This window comes from Oculina patagonica, chromosome 2 (assembly GCF_052425735.1).
Source record: "Oculina patagonica isolate OP01 chromosome 2, crgOcupat, whole genome shotgun sequence".
NCBI classification, from domain to species: Eukaryota; Metazoa; Cnidaria; class Anthozoa; order Scleractinia; family Oculinidae; genus Oculina; species Oculina patagonica.
Window position 1 is genome coordinate 39085564 of NC_135759.1, and position 12046 is coordinate 39097609.

The window sequence follows — 12046 nt, forward strand, 5'->3', positions numbered from 1 at the left end:
CGACGTTTTTGCTTGTTTACAAGCAAAAATGGTAGAATAGGGGTTAGTAGACAACATTTGGAACCACATATTTGTAAACTCTCAAGGGACTTTTTTAATTTCTCAAGGGACTGTTTTAATTTCTCAAGGGATTACTTTCCGCTGTGGGTGATCACTTGCGATTTCGTGGAAAAAACGTGACTTGTCACATTTACAAACGTTATATAACAATTTTAAAAGTGACATGTCAGCTTTCTTATCTCAAAGGCGCACGTGTGTCTGAAAGGCGATCTATAAAAAGCGTCGCACAAACAATGGATTGCGTAACTAAAACACGAATAAATAATCACTAGCACTTACATCGCGTTGAGAGCAAATGTTGCATGAATCGGCTTTACAACATGCGATCGTATCTACGCAGTTCGAGTGGAATTTCAGTCAAAGACAGCAAAATTCTTTCGTATTTCATCTTCAAATATAATTCGAAAGCATTCACTGTATATGTGGCTTTTGTTTAATCCTGGGTCTTGATATCCGACCCTCGCCGAGCCTAGACAAAACGCAGCTTGGGTGTAACGATTTGTTTACGCAATGTTTTCTCCGACAGTAGTCGGAAATATCCGTATTTTTTTTCGTGCTTTTTCATGGAGCAATCGTAACGATACGGCCTTGAACACATTGAACGGCGGTCTACCTATAACAATTCAAATATAGCGTCGCAAAAACAAAGCGTCGAACGCATATTTTGCTGTTTCATTTACTAATTTCGCTGCCGTAATCGACTGCCTCGAAAGGTCCTTGCAGTTTTAAAGTATAGAATTGTCAGATCTCGCTGAAATTTGCACTGTTTATTTGTGTAATGTTAAGGAATATGTGTATAAATACCCGGCGCGAACGAGCCATTTTTGAAAAAATTATATGGCTGCATTTCCTCCGCGAAGATAGGAAATTGTTAAATTAAACTACAAAGAAACTGTAATGATAAGTTCGAAGAACAATGCACAGGATAAACCTTCGACTCATACTTCATGCAAAAACGTCGATATCTCGAAGAGACTTTGATTTTTCACTACAGTCCAGACGTTCTTGACTCCAAGGAAAAAGCATTATTTTATCAGGATGAAAAAAATCAGCCGGTATTACTAAAACTATGAGGAACGCTCGAGGTGGTCAGTTTCAATTCTGACTAAACTATTACGAGCCACCTTAAATGAGTGCATCAAACAAATCATGCCTTTATGCTGTCAAGACACTGGGACGTCAAAACAAAATTAAACACAGAGCTCGTAGTATTGTCTTTCAGAGTCTACTTGACTATTCGGTGCACATTTATTTAAGAATTGTATAAAATTTCCATAACAAAGAGAAATTTAGCACTGATTATCATTATTTTCGAAAAAAATATATGTGTGTTGTCATTAATCCTTCCTTCCCTCTCTCCCTTTCCTTCTTCCTTCACTCGGGTGTCTCTCTCGACACATTTTGAACGAATAATTGTCGCGACTCTTTAAATATCCTTTTGGTCAAGTCCAATAAATCACTACCTGTCACAAAGTTTTAACAAATATAGTTCGTTGGAATAATTCTCAGACTAATAGCCCTGCTAGTTAAAATGAAAAAAGAACTGACTGGCACCTTCAGTAAATGTCGTTATATTTATTTATCTGGTTCACCTTGCATTGTTTTATGTGCGTAATGCTATTTTCACTGCAACGTAAACTTTCTTAATAGCTGTTCGACTTACCATTACATGTGAAATTATTGTTATCCTCTTAATATAACGGTGGCTGCAGATTAACATTGTCCTGGAAACCCGCTACTGTGGAAATCTCCAATCACTATCAAATAACTCTCCAAAGCTAAAACCTAACTTATAGTGTGTCTTAACAATCATTTCATATACTGCAGACAAGAAAAGTTTACAAAATCAATGTGACATTTCTTTGCTTAAAACAAGAAGTTTCGCTATGGGTAGAAGCTACAGTTTACACCTTTCGGATGCATATGCGAAATGTAATTTTTTACTCTTGCATTCATGGCACGTTAAGTCAAGCTATCTGAAATCGAAGTGTGCTTTTAAATCTCACGAAGCCAGAATATACTATGAAAAAATAAGACAAATTACAAACGTCGTAACAGAACATTCTCACCAAAAAAATGAAAAGCAGTTATTTCGTAAAAAGTGTACTTTGTCGGCCGTTTGCACTTTGACAACTAGGCGTGAGATTGGCCTGGACCCTTTTATACCTGAACGTCCTCTTTAAAATTTAGCATCACTTTTATATTCAGTGATATCCAAAAGAGGTCTCCTTTGGTCCGTGAGCCATTGATGACTCCCAAGCTGACTCGAACATCCAATAATTTGCTTGATTAGAAACACCAGCAACCTAGCCAGCTGAGAGAGAATCGCGAAGGTGACCAAACCAGACACTAGCACTGGGACAAAAGATAGGGCGCACACCTCAAACCATTCTAGACTGTCCAAATAAGATCGGTAAGGTCCTTCAATGGTGATACCAAATGACATCAGGGTAGCTTTCGTCAGGTTGATGACAGCAATAATAGTTAAAGCGGTAAGGGACAATGTTTCAGCTTTGTTAGCTAGTGGTTCTCGAAATGGTTTCTTTAAAACATGATGAATGGTCATCAGTAAACATGCTGCAGCCATGGATACCATACGTAACATCGAACTTCTTATGAACGAATGGCACGCGAGGAGAATAAATCTTCGACCAATTAAAACGCTCTCCCAGTAAAGAGTTCCTTTATCTTCATTTTTTGGCGGACGGAAAGGACCATGAAGTACCTCCAAGACATCTTTGTTCACAACTTGCGCTCTGGTAGATCTTGGCCCTGTTTGTTTTTGCATTTTTTTAGAAAACCAGTAGATGAGAAATGGTAGTGGAAGCATGCAAGCAGCGATGAACTCACTTGCAGTAATGGACGCGCTGTAAAGCTTGAAGGATCCGCAGTAGAGAACAATGATAAAGGGAACCACGAACACTGCAATATAGGCTAGAAGAAAATACTGCCACCATTGCATACATGGAACATTTGCATCAATAAAAAGCCTCTTAGTAGACCCGAACGAGACGCACTGCATTAGCTTCAGGGACGTTTCTGCCAACCTTTCGTAACCTAACAGCAATATTTCCATGACAACGGCCATGTACTGGATGAGGGTTGGTTTTTCTCTTCCCCTCAGCGTGTTGATGGACGCAATATATGAGTACAATGTCAGTCATTGTCATGAAAACTGTACCAGAAAGGACCAACTCCTTAGTCACGGCTGTCATGCCAACAAAAGGGCAACCAATGCCATTGTTTACAGTTCGAACTTGGAAGTTAAAGGCGGCAATCACTGTATAAATAAACGGTAATTTTTCAAGAACGCTTTCTACGGAACCGATCATTAGTAGTTCGGCAGCTTGATAGAGATAGAATGTGATTTTAATATAACCGTTGTCCGCACCTGGGTGTTGATGGAAGTCACTTAAGTCTTCTTTTTCATAGTTCTCAACTTTTCGTCTAAACCATAATATCTGGTTTGCAAGAAAACCTAAGATCGGAGGTTTCATCAACAGGTAGAGAGCCAATCCAGTTGTTAACAAAATCGTTAAAATCCAAAACCAGTAGTTGTCACATTCCTCATTTCTACGGCATTCAGCTGAAAAGAGAGTTTCGCTGTATCCTTGAGGGCATTTCCCACAGAGAATGCCCGTTCTATTTCCCTGACAACTGTTGTATCCTTGTGAGTCTGATGTTGGTGTTTTACAGTAATGCTCTGGACAAGCCATGAATCTCAATGATCGCGGATCGTTGGATGTGGGATAACCCCAAAAGTTTGGCTTGGCAGCTATGTTCCTTTCAATACAATTGGCACCGAACGGGCATTGTAGACACTCGATGGTGTTGTTTACAATTAAGCCACGTGAAGCTCCTTTTTGAATACTGTAAAACCCGGGAGAACACAACTGGCAAGAGTACTTCAAAGCTGTCACATTTATTCTGCAAAAGATTTTGTTTTGCTCAGTATACACAAAATGTGTCATATTGTCCAATAAAAGCTGGCTTCCGATAGGACATTGGATCGTCGAATTATCATCCATGTATACGTAACCTCCGTTGTAAATATCCAGTACAGGATAGGGAGTTCTTTCAGCAGTAAAAGTCATCATAGTCGTATTTTGAAGATTTATAGGTCCCCCGCTTTCCGACTGCAAGAACGTCGATTTTTGAAACGTGATACCGTTCCTTGTCATATTCACTTTTGTTGAAGAGAATATACAGTCTTTGAAATCCACTTGGCCAGTTCCACATGCTGAAAACACATGTCCTGAATTCTCAGCAGCGAAATTATTTCGAAACCTGCATCTTTTAAAAGTTGTGTAGCCATTTATTATGTATACAGCACCAGCGATTAATCCTCCATTGTCCTCGAATAAGGTATCTTCAAATGTCACGTGAGTCTGATAATGCCAACGAGGATGAACGTCTTTCTCTGTTTCCTCATTGACACATCCTAAACTTAGCTTTTTATCAGAACTTGAGACGACCGATACAGCGCCAGATGAAATTACGTAAACACTAAACATGCTAATATTATACCAATAGTATCGATTGAAACAGAAACCATTAATAAATGAAGATCTTTTTATGTGTATCGTTTTGGTTCCTCGGAATAGCAAGCCAACAATGTTGCATGGTTTCGAGTCAAATGTTAAGTTATCCAGCTCGATAATGGCCTTCGAAAAATTCAGTATTTTCAAAGGTTCTATATAGATTGAAATTCCAAATGAGTTGGGTACAGCCTGTCTGTTGGTGAATTTGAAAATGGTGTTCTTAATTGTTAATTCTACCTGAGTTGGATCGGGTGATGTTGCCACCATATCACGAACATTATCGAGGAAGGTGCAGTTATAAATTGACACGTTCAAAGGGTAGGCTTCAGAATATGTATTTGGCAACAAACCTTTTATTATGAGTCCGTGCAGATGTGAAGTTAATACAGTGTTTTTCAGACTGATGCGAAAGTGCGAAGCTGCAAATATGCCACAAGACACATTGCCACTTTTGACTTGACCAGATACGGCACTGTCTACAATCGTTAATGTGCCCGCTTGACGATTGTCGGAGTCTACACGAACAACGGCTTTTTTCACGATGTTGCGAAAAAATGTGCATCCAGAAATAGTTGCGTCCGTGTTACCACCTGTGGCGAACACCGTCAAAGCATGATCTATGAATTTGATGTTGTTTTCCAAGGAAGAATCATTGATGGTCACTTTGCCATTAAATAACATTAGTCTGATACCGTCACACAGACCGTGGGAGCCAAAGCAGTCACGTACTCTGACTTCTCTGAAGTTTGCAATCAACTTGTGTGTTCCTGTTGAGTTTTCCGTTATTCGTGGATTTTGGTCTCCAACCAAAATTGCACATCCGGATCCATTCCTTGTTGCGGCACATTCCGTGAAGTTAACATTTGCGATGTTTATACTCAAGGTTCCACTCTTACTATGGGCAAACAAAGCTCCTCCGCCTGTAGCTATGTTTCTGCGAAACCTGCTGTTGAATATAACTACAGACCCATGTACTGTCGAGTAAATAAACATGGCTCCCCCTCTTTCGTTTGGAAGTTCCTGTCCAACAAATGACGAATTTTGAATTTCAACTTGGGCTTCCTTAGAATGAATTTTTATACATCGCAACAAATGGTTATGAGAACATCTTAGGTTGCTGAACTTAACACTCGTTTTCTTTGTATTAGAATTGTACAAACTGTTCACCACGTGATGTGTTTTCCAATCAGGCGATGCCTCAAATAAACCAGACATGGTATTGTTGAACAGCCTGACGTCATTATATTCCTCGCTGGTTACGGCTGATGGCAGATCAAGATGAACAAGATGTAACATTGAAGCAAGATAATTGGACATGTATACTGGACGGCAGCGTGGCTTCTGATTGGATTGTCACTACACCCCTTATAAACCGCTGTTTGTGAAATCCATTTTCCGAAAACTTTGTCTCGCTGATATTTATGACTAGAAACTGATCTTTGAGTAAAGCATCACTTTTCAAAGTGATCTCCACACAAGAAGTGTTGTTCTTAAAGAAAGAAGACCGCTGAATGTTTAGGCTCATTTTGGCGTTGTGTTTTATGACAATACTTAGAGCAATGGATGTGTCTTCAAAAGAACAGTTTGTAATCGTTAGAATTTCACAATCTTGGAACATCAATGGCGTTTGGCGGAAAGCAGTACCAAATAAAGTAATGTTCAGTGTCTGAATAGTCGACCTCTTTATAAAATGAAATCCATCAAAACAAGAAATTAGTGACGTGGCTTTCCAAGCCTCTATTTCCAAACTTTTCTGAACAAGAATTCCCGGTTGTTGCTCGTGCGTCATGCCAAGGTGACAGTCATAAGGATTTTCCTCGGTCCCAGTGCCATCAAGGTAAATGTGTCCGCCCCAGTCCACTTGATGAACTGCTTTAGCGATAGACCTGCATGGATGACTGACAGGACCACAGTTTCCGGAATCGTGTCCACTCAGCGAAACATAGACATCAGTAAATTCACTGTATTGAGCAGCTAAAACAAATGTAACACGGTATAAGATAATTTATTACGCTTTTTGCATTATCAGTACATTTGGTCTGATTTGATAAGGTAACGACCCATGTCAAAATATTCAGTAAAAGTCATGAACGTGCGAACGTGCAATATACTCTTAATTAAAGAAGGGGCTGGCGAAAGAGCGAAAGAAATAAAACTGTGAAAACTGTTACCGCTTCCTTAGTATCGAGATCTATCGAGGACGAATTAATGTTCCCTTAATTTCTTGTCACATGTATCAGTCACTACGACTGGCCAATATTGCTTAGTTCATACCGTAATCTGATCAACGCGTAATCCTATAGACGAACTAACAGATTGTCCCGCAAGCAATGCTTAAATATTACAGAATTTATCCTTTATTAACATGAAAACCAATAATAATAATTAACGATATGCAAGATTTCTGAAGGAAGGTAAGGCTGTAATGAAAATTCTCTATTCTATTCAGTCCAGTGTTTGTAGTATTCCAATACTTGAATTTTTGAAGACGACAAGAATTCATCTCCAACAGCTTTACTTTTGTCAATCTGACAATTTAATTATTCGTTCCCGCATACCAAATTTTAAAGGAACTCACTTTCTCGTTTTCCGTTTCGAACGTGGGGACTGAACAGCATGAATGGCAAATTGTTTTTCTTTTGATCTTGTGTCCCTAAAAAATTACTCATTCTATTAATTAAACAGTCCCCAAATGCATTTCCCATCATACACGCGAAAATATTGCGCTTTCTTTATTATATTTTCGTCGATTTTTGACAGGATAAATTTCTCTGTTTATTTGATGATTTGCTTCCTTTCCGGTTCTGAAAACTGAAATTTGCCGTGGTCAAGTAATTCTCCTGAAAAAATATATTGTGGATGAGTCCTTGGTGTTATTTGCGGAAATAAAAAATCTTTGCAATGGAACCTCGATATAACGAAGGGTCAAGGGACTGGCAAAAAACGTTCGCTATATCGAGGTTACCTTATATCGGGGTTCTTTTCCCATTCTTTACCGAGGACTTCATTATGTAGAAGTTTCGTTTAACCGAGGTTCCACTGTACAGGAAAAGAAATTTATGTGTTGAACAGAATTTAACTAATCTCTAAATGAGTCGAGAAAGGACAATTGGGCTATCAATAACATTTCTCTTGACTGACTGCTGTCGAATCTATTTTCGTTGAAATTACAGGAAATCTGATCAATTGATCAGATGACTTTGTTCTCTGACCTAGTAAGTTTACGAAGTGTTAGTTTGCTTCTGGTAGTTACCTGATTTCTTGCTTGATAGCGAAAAGAAGATCCACACGGCTATAAAAATCCACAAATATGCCATTGAAGATCACTTCCTAATTGACGCCGAGAACCGAACTCGCTTTTCTTCCTTTTGAAGTTGCATTACATTTTCTATTCCCTCTGATGTGAATGCTCTGTAAATGCAGAAACACTGTTGAATGTGTCGATTTTAAAATAGTCAGGAACCGAAATAACTTGCGCATAGAAAGTGAAATGTAGTCGTTTCTGATGAGCCAGCCCAATGATATTCTGTTCTCGTTTTTGAAACTTTTAGAGGTTGACACGTATATGCATCATTGGATATCATATTTAATTTTTTCTTGTTCTTCCAGTTTCGAGAGTATAACTTAGAACTTGATCTCCCTCCTTTCCATAATGACAAGTTACTAAAAGCTGAGCGCCTCCCAGGGGCTGTTGTTCATTAATTTCAAGGGAGCAAGGAATATCTTTATTATTAGTACTATTGACCAGAACTTGGCAGGAAAAGCTCTAGTGAACAACTGATTTTTTTATCGGAACAGGAGAGGAAACAGGGTCCCCTATACCTCTTTGCAAAATGGAATCACGTAAAAATATTTGGTTTTTCACCCGTCACGAAATAATTCTAAAAATGTTTTCACGTTCACGCAAAAATCATGGCGATCCCTGTTTACTCGTAAGGTGTAAATCCGGATATTGTGTCTGTCAAGATCACGCACGCAGCAAAATAGCTGACAAGAGCTAAAACAAAGACGTACGTTTACTAGAACTACCTAAAAAATCAGAAACAAAGTCACAAAAAAGAAGATGATTCACGATTCACGTCTAATTCAACTCTTCGTTCACGGGTCACGTTTAAGCTAAAAACTGCGTTCACGCGCACGCGAAAAGATCTTAAACTTGTGAATCACGAATCACGAAAAAATGAAAGCCAAAATCACGTTTCACGGCGAAAAATAGCCTCAATCACGCTTCACGTTAAAAGTATAGGGGATCCTGAGGAAATGCAAGCGTGAGTAATAAACCAGAAAAGAATCTGTTCTGCATTTTAGCTAGCGACTTTTAGTGTTGCCCTGACCACGCTAGGAAAGCAAAAAGATCGCAAAGCAAACAACCATATTTTGAGAATTAGAATCCTCCGACGAAGTTAATGTTCTCTTGCCAGCTTTCAAATTCGCTGTATCAACCTCACGTTAGTAAGGGCTACAATTGTCTGCCGACGCAGCAGAGCTGTTTCCTTGGTGATAAAGTAGCCAGTTTTTGTTCTCATTTAGTCGTTTTATTAGTTTATTGATATTATTTCCTCTAATTCTTTGTTATGGTTAGGGACGGACCATTAGAGATTGCTGGGGGGGGGGGGGGGTGGTGAAAGGGGGTGACTTTTCCCAAAAAAATTCCTGCAAGGGAACTCTTGTTTTAAAAAAATCATGCAGACAAGAAGGCCTTAAAAAAAACATTCGTGCCCGGAAAATGTTTTACCCCCTCCCCCTCTCCGGTTGTTTCTAATGGTCTGTCCCTTAACGTTGCTGAATGAAGTCTTCCGACAGATGAGACGATCACGTAATGCAACTGTCCTACCCCCCTCCCGCACCCACGTACACGCACTGCGGTATTAAAACAAAACGTGGACTGTCTTTATTTGCTGACCTATCTAAAAGAAACCAACGAGTAATATGCGTTTCTCCCATAAATTGCAGGACAGTAAAAAATCCAATATAAGTTTTTCCTGGGTATGCCCGCGAGTGGCAAAAACTTAAGATTTAAATATTTTCAAGATTTCATAACATATCTTGAACTTCCAGAATTTTTCAAACTAATTATTTACTTACGCAGTGCGTACCGCACAAAAAAGTATTTAAGTGCATCTGTCACAGTGAGCCGACCAGAGCCGTGAAAATTAAAATAACCGATTTCGACGAAAGTTGGTGTGGTTGAAGTACTTCTTATGGCCATTAACGTGACACAGTTTAAAATTTGTCAGACCTTTATATGACAAAAAAAGTGAAGGTCAAAGGTCAAGCCTAAACTGTAGGCGATTTATCGCCTTCAAAAAAGCAAATATTGACAATTTTTAAACATTTTTTTTACAACTCCAAGACGCAAGGAATCAAAATAAAGTTAATAGCAGTGAAGAATAATGCAAACTGAATAAGACTATGTAAGAATTTATTTTGTATCTGAGGAATTTCATTTTCATAACCTTCGTGAATAACGTGTCCTAGTTGGTTGGTGTTTTTTGTCTTAAAAGTGGTGTTTTTTAAGATCCTTTAATTATGCATTCCAGCGTTCTATTAATAAAACGAATGCTCCGAGACAAAGATAAGGAGCTATATTTTAAGATAAAAAATAAAAATGCTCGGGCAATTTTGTTTTCTAGGAATTTTTCATAAGTACTTTTAGACTATTCAGCCAGCTTCGCGTTGCGTGACACTAAAGAAAACGGTGTTTGTTTCATTCGTGTGGAATATATTTATTTCGCTATAATGAGTATTCAGGCCTAAGGATGAGTAACATTATTTTATTATTTAGCAATACTTTTATAAGCGTGCCAAAAAGGTCCTTCGCACGTTTAAGGATGTGTCATTCAAAGTCTTCAAAAGGGTTTATAAACGACGAAATTATAAAGTCAATATTCAACAGACACCTCACCTCACGAAATTTATGCCTGCGGCCTTCAATTAATCCTTTACAATTTTCAGCTCTTTTTCGGTATTTTGTGCATATGTACTAAGGATAGATCTAGGAATGTAACAATCTTTAAGTGGTTTACATAGTTATTGATATAATTACGGCGCGTGAGCCGCGGTTGTAAAGCGTGGGAACAAAGACCTCTCAACTGAACTTGATTTTGCGTTTCGCAGCTAAATTTTACGATTGATAAAAGGGAAATGTTATTTGAATCCGTTTGTTAGTTATTTTCTAACCGAAAGGTAGCATATGCACAGAAGTTTCTTAGATCTATATATTTTTCAACGATTTGACGGTGAATGCAGGAAAGAAAAGATGTTTTGTTCATTTGCGCGAGCGGCAAGCTCAATTCCTTGTGGCAATCGACAAGTGAGAGAAGGAAACGACGAACTTCTGCTGACTTCGCTGGAGACTTTGACAGCTCAACTCGAAACATGGAAAATTCAGGAAAAAGATTTACTTCTAAACAGAGCAGGTAACCGTTTTAAACGTAACAAGCCGACTGAATTGCCTTACTTTTGCACTTGAATTGAACTTCTCATAAATTAAACATCACTATTTACAAATTACCTAATATTAAAGTTTTAGACTATTTTATTTCTAGAATTGAACCCTGAACAAAAATTAAATTAGACATACTTGATATTATTTTAGGCATTCAAGATGTAAATGATGAACAAAAAAATGTCTTGACAATATGTTCGGCAAATCGCTTTGAGCTTGCCAAACACTGGAGACCTTCAACCGCTTGCTGTCATCCCGAACATACTCAAAGTACTCAGAAACGAAAGGTTTCAATTCCTGATAGATACATCACACCGGATATGGCGAAAGAAATCATGTTAATGTATGGTTTACACTGTATTATTGGATCCCGTAAGTGTTTCAAGTAGTATCTTGTAATTAACCTGTGTATATTTGTTCGGCCCCGTTACACTTGCCAATGTTTCATGCAACATGTCTCGCATTTTTGTTGCGCCTTTGCGACAAGTTCCAGGAGGCGTTACAAACTCGTGTAAGGTGTTACAGCGTTGTTGCTCGTTATTAAAAGAGGCTTTGATTCCTTTCGTGCAAGGCTTGCTACATCGTATACCGAAACATGTCCATTTGAGTGGATGTCACGGAAGTTATTTTTGCGTGTAATCTATCGCAGCGAGACAAGTTGCAAGACAACTCGCCTCGTGCCACCGTGCCCGAAAGTTGCATACGGTAAACCAGCAACCCCCGGGGGGGGGACTCCCATATCAAACAGACAGGGATGCTCCTCGGAAATTTTGAATTAAACCCCGAAAGGAGACCAATCTGGGCGTTACTCACTCTTCTTTGACCCCTAAAAGATACCTTTTTAAAACATTTTTAAACTAAGAGTCCAAAATCCGAAAGTTACACCCGCAGGCGAGACGACGAGCATCCCAGTCTCTTTGATATGGGAGTCCCACCCCCCAACCCCCGGGCCAGCAACGCAGGGGAAAGCAGAACAAAATAATGTCTCTTTTTTGCC

The 12046-nt window shown here is 38.8% G+C and overlaps 1 pseudogene across 1 annotated transcript; it reads right to left on the reverse strand.

Moving 5' to 3' along the window:
* Positions 1-1621: 1621 nt before the first annotated feature.
* Positions 1622-7990, reverse strand: LOC144640022 (uncharacterized; annotated as a pseudogene). Its single transcript, XR_013568265.1, has 3 exons — positions 7855-7990; positions 5925-6575; positions 1622-5863 (listed from the first exon to the last, which is right to left on the reverse strand). The product of XR_013568265.1 is annotated as an uncharacterized LOC144640022 (transcript).
* Positions 7991-12046: the final 4056 nt, after the last annotated feature.